The sequence below is a fragment of the Halyomorpha halys genome, unplaced genomic scaffold (genome assembly GCF_000696795.3).
Source record: "Halyomorpha halys isolate HHAL.00 unplaced genomic scaffold, Hhal_1.1 Scaffold835.1, whole genome shotgun sequence".
NCBI lineage: Eukaryota > Metazoa > Arthropoda > Insecta > Hemiptera > Pentatomidae > Halyomorpha > Halyomorpha halys.
Genome location: NW_027109576.1, coordinates 224405 through 234549, shown reverse-complemented (window position 1 = coordinate 234549; position 10145 = coordinate 224405). Strand labels below are relative to the sequence as shown.

At 32.9% G+C, this 10145-nt stretch overlaps 1 long non-coding RNA gene across 3 annotated transcripts in view; it reads left to right on the top strand.

Annotated features, from left to right (window-relative positions):
• The first annotated feature begins 2882 nt into the window (after positions 1–2882).
• The window catches only part of LOC106686540 (uncharacterized), a 41124-nt gene continuing 33861 nt past the window's right edge, over positions 2883–10145 (top strand). For 2 of the 3 annotated variants that reach the window (XR_001344029.2, XR_001344028.3), the window contains exons 1-3: positions 2883–2978; positions 5683–5929; positions 8229–8431. This is a non-coding gene — a long non-coding RNA (uncharacterized lncRNA). The remainder of the gene's footprint in view (positions 2979–5682; positions 5930–8228; positions 8432–10145) is intronic. The other variant, XR_001344032.2, reaches the window with a different exon arrangement.

Genomic DNA, 10145 nt, shown 5'->3' with positions numbered 1-10145 from the left:
TTCTCAAGGATTTTGCCCATGATAGGTGACAAAGCGATAGGACGGTAGGAGGATGGGTATTCAGGCGGCTTTTGAGGTTTGGGAATCAATTTTCAACTTAAATAGCAAAATGCATTAAATATAGACATATGAATAAGGAGGTAAAGAAAAACAACAACAGCAAATAGGCATATTGATATGTCCAAAGAGGTAATGCCTAATATAGTACATTGGTTAGTGCTATAGCGATGAGTGAATGCGTCAGTAGTGAAGGACATTATATAAACACTGTAGTTTAATTTTTTTTTAAAATTATATGTATCTAAGCGATAATATTTCACAATAGAAGTTTATATAATTGACAAATATGAGGTAAATATTCATTATGAGATATTTAATTGTATAAATATAATATATAGAAAATAATACTTGTATTAAATTAACTGTTCAAATTTTAGGATACATAGTAAATATTTATGGGAATGTCGTACAAAATATAATAAGTTTCTTAACCTCAGCATATTAACAAATTAATATTAACAACTTTCTAGAAAAAAAAATCCAGAATTAACTGTTATTGTTTTTCTATTCCAGACAGCTGAAGAGAAATCGTATATATTTGGAAACAAATATTTATTTATATCTCCAATGTTAAAAAGAATTTCTAGAGATATTTGTTAAAAACATGTTTTTACATTTTTTACTTAACCGTTATTGTTATCTTTTCCGTGATAGTTAAAGAGAAACCACATATTTTTGGAAACATTTATTTTTATAAGACTTGAGGAAAACAACGTGATTAAAATTAAATTAACGATAAACTAATAATAAAGGACATCTTATATTAATGACTTATTGATTTTTTGGATTTAAAATTGTTTATTGTTAAGTGGAATAGAGACTATCTATCCACTCCAACCATTCCAGGATGAATGGTACGTGGAACAATCGTCAGGGTTCCTGTATGGCTTTTTTGGCGGTCGGAAAATTGCAAAAGTATTGATAGAAACTTGAATAACATAATTTTGTTTATTACTTATACTTATCTATATAGTGAGGGAAATATGGTAAGGGTATATATTGCAATTGTGCACAATTTCGAATTCTAGTTTTCGACGAAATACCCATTTTGAGGTCCCTGTGTCGACTTAAAAAAGTCTCAGAAAAGGGTGTGAAAAACTCAAAAACGAAAAGTCGTACGAAGCTGAAGTTATATATAAGGTGAGTATATGCCTGGGGTATGGCAGAAACTCTATCGATAAATTATATTGACCGTAAGTGCCACTTTATAGAATCGATTTTATACATTCATTTCGATTTTATGAAAAATGGCTCTTAAGATTTTAATTAAACTTAGTATATCGATGTAAATTTAAATGTATTTTAATGTCAGATTGGTATTAACATTGATAGCTGGAAATGACGAATGTTTAAAAAGTTTTCGTCTAAACCCCCTTTAATTTCGTTTATTTAATATAAATAATCAGTTCTCATTGTTGACAATGATAAACAATGGACAAATATGAAATAATTAAAAAATATATGTGTAATAAGAAGAAAAAAGGGATCGATAAAGAAATCGAGTTCGCCCTATCTTAAGAACTCTAAAATATGACTTTTTATAGCAAGAGGAAAATAATATTGTTCTGTTCAAAATTTTCGCATTCCCTGGTCTTAGTTTTGTTCCGAAAATCACATAAATAGCAATAACTTGAACAAAAGTGCACTAATTTACTCAATATTTGGTGATGAATGTTGGGTGGTAAATGAAAGTTGAGTAATGTGCGCGCTGCACCAGATTATTTTTAGTATTAATCATCTTAAAAATATGAATATTAATTAAAATAATATAAATTTCTTTTTTATGTATATAAGGAATTATATACATATGTCCTCCATAATCGTTTGGCTATATCGATATTTTTCTAAGCTACGATCAGCTGCCACTTCAATGTCAAATTCAAAATATATATATATAGATGTACCGATTTGCAGAGATGTACTGAAAGATATGCAGAGGAACATCTCTAGAAGGACGTAACATGACGTGCAATCATAACGAACTACAGCCAGAAACTGTACAACACGTCACACGGAGATACATCAAATTCTCTGACAATATCCCTGCTTCCTTCAATCCAGTGTTCCGAACAATCACCCCATCCTCCCTTCCTGCAAGGTGTCAGGGTAGGAAAGGTTCCAAAAACCCTGCAAACATTACCCTAGAACTCCTTTCTTCTCATACACCTCCCCTCCCCCCACCTCCTCTACTCTTTTTTCAACTTCTTTCTGCTTTTTGTTTTTTTTATTATTTATAATTATCTTTTGTATTTAAATATTAACTGTTTTATTTTTCTATTCTCTGCTTAATCAACATGAGGAGGCCCTTCGGATATTTTATAGTAGAATTCATATGGAACGGACACATCAAAACAACAAGATAAATTTTTCACCCTATACCTTCGAGTACCATTTGGTAGAAAAGGGTAATATTCAATTTAAATTATGTAACCATACATAATGCAACCTATTAGTTTAATGTTTTTTCTGTTTTAGAGGGATCGGAAAAAAAAGAATACAATAAAATCAGTATTTTATAGCAGTCCAAGCGTGTCAAATCTTAACCTTTCTTCTGTTTTTTAACATTTTGCTTTCGCCAATACTTAAGTTCTATTTCGAAACAGAAATCAAAGGCTCTTTCTTTATTTAATAATGATATATTGGAAGCCTCTATCTATTGTGTTAAAGTCGGGAAATGAAAATTTATGACAACATGATCAAAACGACGATTATAATTAATGATAATAATCATTTTGATTATGAAACACAATTTTATAAAAGTGTTGGTTGGTTTCTAATAAAACATATGTGTGTCCAATTGATAAACAGCCTTTATGTTTGCTAATTAAAAACAAACTGTCTAATATATATTTATTGAAGACTTAAAAAAAAGTTTGTAACTCAAATGTAACGTCCAAGTGAACATTATTTAAAGAAGAGTAAGTTTGCTAAAATATAAGACTTAATAGAGCTATTTACGTTCAATAGTTCTCGAGATATAACTTTTTAAAAAGCAATATTTCATAAAAATGTAGTACATAACGTACTGAAATATCAGTAGTTGGTGAATTTATTTTAAAAAATCTATATCTCAAAAACCATCAAAATCCTCTAGTTTCTAACCTTGGTTTCTCTTCTATTCCTGACAATTCTCCGATGCGCCTGAAAAGAAGATAGCTTCGTGACCTTCTAGTATAGAAATATTATTAGAGTGCTACCAATGGGTAGTTTCTCTACATGCCTGTTTCACTCCATTTTGATCGTACATCTACTTTATGTTGCTAAGTTTGGGGTTGGTCAACTCTCTGGACTCTCTATCGAGAGATGCTTCGAGTAGGACGTTATTTTATAGTGAATCAGAAGGTTCTATTGTAATGTACAAGGAGGTTATATATGATTGATTAGTTCGGACTCAGATTTAAGACGTGGGGTACTCTATATTCTATGCCTTCACTATGCGTATTCAGTAGATTAGGTACTGGCTAGGAGTTAACAAGATGAGTCTTAGGGGAACTAGCTGTGAATCCTCGAAGAATAGGAACTTCACTCCGTAGGGAACTAGTCTATGGAGTCGTGGAGGGGATGGCGAGTCCGACAGGAACTAGTTGCAGGCCTTTGCAGGAAGAAAACTTCACTCTGTTGGGAAATAGCTTCAGTCGTGAACTAATTGTAGGTTCTTACGAAAGGAAGAAATGTTTTAGGAGGCAGTACAGAGATAAAAGTCCAATATACATTTTCGAAGAATAGCACTAGAATACACTAATCCACGAAGTATAATGTTACTCACTGTCTCATAAGACGTAGTTTTCCCTAAAATGGAAATTTAACACCATCGAGAGATGTTGCGAGTAGAACATTTAGTGAATCATAAAATTCAATTGTTATATTAATTGATTAAAATAATACCTCTATACATATTACAACACATGAACTTGTTATTCATTTGTACAATTAAAGTAATTACAAGAAATAATACATATATCAACATACGATATCTCTATGAATTTATTGATAATGCATATTCAATTGAACTGAAATGTGAATTTAATGATTGTACTTACATTTTTCATTCTTAAATTAGAGAAAAATGAAGTGTAAATCTGAAACCTCAAAATGATTATAACGAGTAAAGTTTTGGCAACAAACCAGTTATTTATTTTACGATTAAACAATACTTCAAATAAAGCTGTCTAGGTGCTCTGGAGTAAAGATATCCACATATTTTTTGTATATTCTCGAAGTAGTGTGACCTGTATGTGGCAATCGGTGCTGGAGGATTACTACAACCTGATCTGAAAAAAATTTCGCTAGGTCATTGATACTATAAAAAACCACATACAAATTTTAATGGCTTTGCTGTCAAATTCATAGTTTTTTTTAATCATTTAAAAACGTTTTATAAAAATATATATTGAATATTCAAGTATAATGTTTTTTAAATGAGTTCAACGCAATGTAATTTTAATTGACTTTTAATCTCTGGAACAGCATATACATATTTTTTTTTCTTAACCACATAGTTCACTAACGACGGAAGATTTTATCAAGTTTAAGTGTTTTTTTTTATGGTTGTTAGTTTAGCTGCATACTTCAATCTGTAACCTAATCACTAGGAAAAAAATATATAAGATAATGGTTTTTGCGGTAAGATAATACTACATGTGTGAAGGTCAACCTATTTACATTTATTTATTTAATTATTTATTTCCATCTTCCGCTGCCTCTTGAGCAACATATCATTGTAGCAAGAGTTTATTGTTACAAATCTATTCATAAAATCGAAATGCTGCTAATAAATCAATTTAAAATGTTTACGATTAATTTAAAATTTTCCGCTTTAAGGGACAGTCTTCTGCTGTCTCTGCTGCCTCTTCCGTCCGCTGGCCTTGTAAGGGCAGCTCTTCTTTGACGAAGACAGAAGTGGGCTGGTCCAACAATACTTTTCCTCCCTTATACAAATTATTTGTATTGCGGGTAGTTTTCTTTAGTCACTACCTAAGGGAAATCGTCCTCTTTGAGGGCGTGGAGTTAGAGTTTGACTTCCCTTAGATATTTGGTCTGTAGTGTATCAAAGGCGGTGCAGTTTAGATGACGTGCTCTGAAGTTTCCAGGCAGCACAACGAGGGAATTGAAGGTCGATATCCATCCCGTGGCCATGAAGCTTTGCTCGAAATTCTCCCAGCCCCGTGAAAAATTGAGAGAGCCAGTAGTCCGTGAGGACCCATCTTGCTTCCATACGTAACCGAACGGTGGGCTAATATTTCCTCGAGGTAGCACCTTTTAGACGCTGGTGGTATCCTCCCGAAGAATGCTTTTCCATTTGCTTTGGTTCTCGTCAATTCTCACCTGAAGATTTACCAGTAGACCCATTGAGCCCTCTTCCTTCAATTGATACATTATCATTTCTTCCTGCAGGAGGAAGTCGAGAGGTACCCCTAACCAAGAGGTACCCCTAACCTAGAGGTACCCCTAACGTTAAGATTTGCACAGTTGAGACACACCGGTATGCCTTGGTGACTCTAAGTTGTTTGTAGAATCGTCACCAATCTTTTCTTCTGCCGGTTCTGAGATACCGGTTCCAGGCTGGGGAGGTTTAACTCAGAATACCCACGACTACCCCTTTACATATTGTCATTGTTGCAGGGTATGGTAAGCACCAGAAGCCACTCATTCACTTAACAAAGACCGTTTAAGGATTGGGCCTCCCTATTTCCCAATTACTCCGAGGAATCCTATTCCAAACCTCATGCCAAGATAATTGACTACCTCAGTTAGACGTATTCTTGATTCAATTTAAAGAGAAAATAACAGGGTTGCAACAATCGGATGTCAGAAGACCTGAATTGAAAAAAAAAAAAAAAAAAAGAACTAATATTGGAATTTAAATTATGTAAGTTACTCAAAATTCTAAAAAATAATTAAACTCTGTACCGTATAAAATAGGGATATTTACATGTATTATAGGGTATATAATACGTCTGTTCTACTAATCTTGTTTAGGGAAATGTGTTTTCAACATACAAAAAATAATTTTCCCTTTATCTCCGAAAATGAACTATCAAATGTTTTCATAGTTTAAATTTATATACAGCTATTCTTATCTTTCCACGAAGGCATGGAACAACTGAGGGAAATGATGAAGCAGCTTCTGACATTGTGTGAAGAGGATGGTCTTTAACTGAACTACCAGAAGACGAAACTTATGACAAATGGCGTATATTTATCTGGGTCAGTTAATATCATTCACGGATAGAGGAGCAAAGGAGGTCCAGAGGAGATTGGCACTTGGCTACAATAAGTTTTGGTCCCTCAGACATATCATGAAGGGAAAAACAAGAACTTAAAAGTCAGCTCTTCGACAGTTGCATTAGCCCAGTGGTCACTTATGGATGCCAAGCGTGGTCACTGACTATAGCTCAGGAGAGGAAATTACAGGTGTGGCAAACTAATAATGGAAGAAGCATTGTGAATGTGAGGAAAAGAGATCGAATAAAAAAGGCTTGAATCTAGAAAGAAACAGGACTCACTGACACACTGAAGATGACAACGAACCAGACTTCTCAACACCTGCTTATCTTGGGCTACAGCTTTCCAGTTTTCTGGATACAAAATCTAATTTTAATAGCTAATAAAATTATAGTTTATATAGTTTTCTTTATAAATCTAATTGTTTTCTTGTTATTAACTTTACTTTTATCTTTTATTAAGAATTATTATTTTTATCTAATTATTTTATCTTAATTTTTTTATTCTATCTTAAATTTTGTTTTTTTAACTTGATTTTTTTTATTTTATTTTTTTTAACGACCTGGTAGGCCTTACATGGTTAATGTAAGAGATACATTTTTTTAAAAATAGATTATGGGGGGTTGTAATCTCATACAAAATACAGCCCTAACTATATACAACGTTGCAAATAAAAATAGCTAATAAAATAGTTTATATAGTTTTCTTTAAATTTTGGTTTCATTTGCCTTTTCAATGCTGAAATGTGACCTGATTGATTATGGCTTGAACACCCCCTCCCCCGATTGACTATGGCTTGTCCTCCCCCCTAGTTTAGATCATGGGTATGCCCTTGATGCAACAAGTTCTAGCTAAACAAATAAAGGCTCAAAGTACTCAATAAGTAAAAATGAAAACAAGCAAAGCCGACACAAAGGTCAACCCTAAAATATTCGTCAATAGTATAGGGTCTTTAGAATGATAAGTTAAAATATGAAGAAAAAAAGAGAAGTATTTGATTGTCAGTATTAATTTCAATTGTGAATGGAAATTACACAATTAAGGCGGGTCATATGCGTAGGTTAGCTTTCTATGAAACTATACATCCATTTGATAATTAGAATTTAATTCTTGATATTTTTTACAAAAAAGTTAATATGCAATATTCTGGAAGAAACAGAGGTAGTTTACTCAATTTTATCGAATAAAAAATTAAAAAATGTAAAATCATCTTTACTGTAAGATCAATAATATTTTTAAAAAAGATAAAAATGAAGTAGTCTTTACAGGCATCTAACAAACTAGTGAAATTACGATATTTTTCGTGTCTAAACCAATACGCGGTTATTTTTTAATATGTTTATATCAGTAGTTCTAATCCATGTCCAGAAAGCTTGTGATATTCTGCAATACGGTATCGCTATGTAAGCTCTGTAGTGCGTTGATACCATGTTACGCAATGATGTCTTCTTGGCATACCAAGCGTTTCTAGTTACCAGTTTGTCGAGGGTCAAGCGTGTACTGACCTCACATTATGTTTTTTTACCTCCTGACTTTTAACCTCAGTTATCTTTCGCCGCATCTTTTGGTATTGTTGCCACTAGTTTCCTCATTTCAGCATACTATGTTTTTTTAGGTCAAGCAAGGTATAATCTAATCTTTTGATCAAACGAGTACTATACGACGTTAATAAATAACTTCTTCAGGACTTACGTTTTTCCGAATAAATCTAAGTATTAAGAAATGAATTCATTAACATAATTTCTTACCAGAAATGTCCTTTGCTTACGGACAAAATGGTTTGAATGGATAGAACATTATTACTAATTGTAAATGTGATCAATTACCTAACGTTTTTTAAATTTTATTTTATGGTATATTGCATTCAAAATTAATTTAATAACTGATAAGTAATGGAGTGTGTTTAAACATTTTAATATTCGAGTATTGGGTTTTGTTCTCAGATTAATCATGACGGAAAATTGTAACAATCCTCCTATACCATTCCATCATGAGCTGAACAAGACTTCTATAGATCCAAAGTACGAGGGTAGGATGGAAAGTAAAGCATATGTACTTGAAGACTGCGAATGAAATGGTCTATAGTTGGGGGCTATATGGCAGGTGAAAGAACCATTTTCCCTCTATAAGCATGCACAGTTTTAAGGTCAGTGAATTCATCCATTTTCTTTTGAAAAGCTGAAATATAGAGATGTGTCAAGCGTACTATTATCGAATTTTTAAATAATGAAAAAGTGACACTAGCTGAGTTTCATCATCGTTTAAAGGCTATTTATGGTAGCGAAATTGCTTATAGGTCTACCATAAATATATCGGTAGTGAACTTTCGTGATCACATACAGGAAGTCCAACCATTGCACTGATTGGACTTCCAGTATGACGACAAATATCGTAAACTCGTCGATGATTTGATTCTAAGACTCCTCTGACGTCTTTTATGTCATGTTAGAGACAGCATCGCGCCAATAATCCCGCGACTTGACTACACTCATCGACGGTCCTTTCGTGTAACAGAAAATGCACTACGAAACGTTCACACCCTGCTTACTTCTATGATCTTGCACCTTGCGATTTTATTTATTTCTTCAACTGAAGAGAGACTTCAAGGGTAATCATTACACCTCACATGATGATAAAAAAAGACAGCTGTCAAGTTCTCGATAAAAGAATAGTCAGTATATACAGTATTTTTCCACTGACGGAATAAAAAAATCTGTTAAACGTTGAGAAAATGAGTTAGTCTCAACGTTGACTATGTTAAAAAATAAATATCCCATTGTTAAGCTTAAGAAGTGTACTGTAATGTAGTTTATTGCCGATTATCATTCGTGTTTCACAAACATGTCGATTTAGGTCGATTCTCGCAATAACGGGTGTTCGTGCCAAGTTCAATGATTAATTTGTAAATAGGCTTAGTATTTAATTTAATAAAATTAAATTAAATCTGTAACGCTATAACCAATGAAGGGATCAGGGTACAGTACTTTGTAAAGAAGTACTGTTACTTGAACAACGGTTGGCAAGGAGGTGATTTGGTCAGACTCACGCTCGACCGCCATATTTTTACCCAATTAAGGGTACCCACTGTATGAGGTTGGGTGGATCCCAGGAGGGCTCAGAACCCACAGGGATCACTCACGGCTACAGTGTAACTGAAAATAATTATCTACCCATCCGGATTCGAACCCAGGTCCTTGGAGTTACTAGCATTATGCCTTAGCACAGTGCGACCGCGCTCGCATTTCATTTAATTACATTTTTTTAATTTGTATTATTTTCTTTGGAAGTTTATTTATTTTTTAAATAGATATATTTATATTTTGTATTATGATATTTAAATGAAAGAATAACGGTGAATAGGGGTTATTAACTTGGCGTTGCCTAGCAACGGGTCAACAAACTACGTTCTTGAATCAGCTTTCTAGTCGCCATTAGTCGTTCGTATAGTTCATTTACCAAATGAAACACGGTCTGTGTGCGTTATGGGTTGTTTAAACATTTTATTGTTATTTATCATTAATGCTAATGCAACCACTGTGTTCGATGAGTGCCATTGTGCTATTTAATTTAATAAAATGAAACAAATGAATATATTATTGAATCAGTATAGACTTGGGCCCATCAGCATTTGGCCATTTTGGAAGGTTGTCTATAAAAGCAGTGTCTACGACATCGTAGCAATAGTTCTATACTACTGTTACATCAAGAAATATCTAACTCTGACATATGAGAGTCGTTGATACTCAGTAATCTATTTGTATATAGTTATTAATTTTTTTAATTATTTGTTTTTTTTTTAATAGACATTTTTTCGTCTTTCTTTTATTTCTAAATTATTTATTTTCATTTTACTTTATATT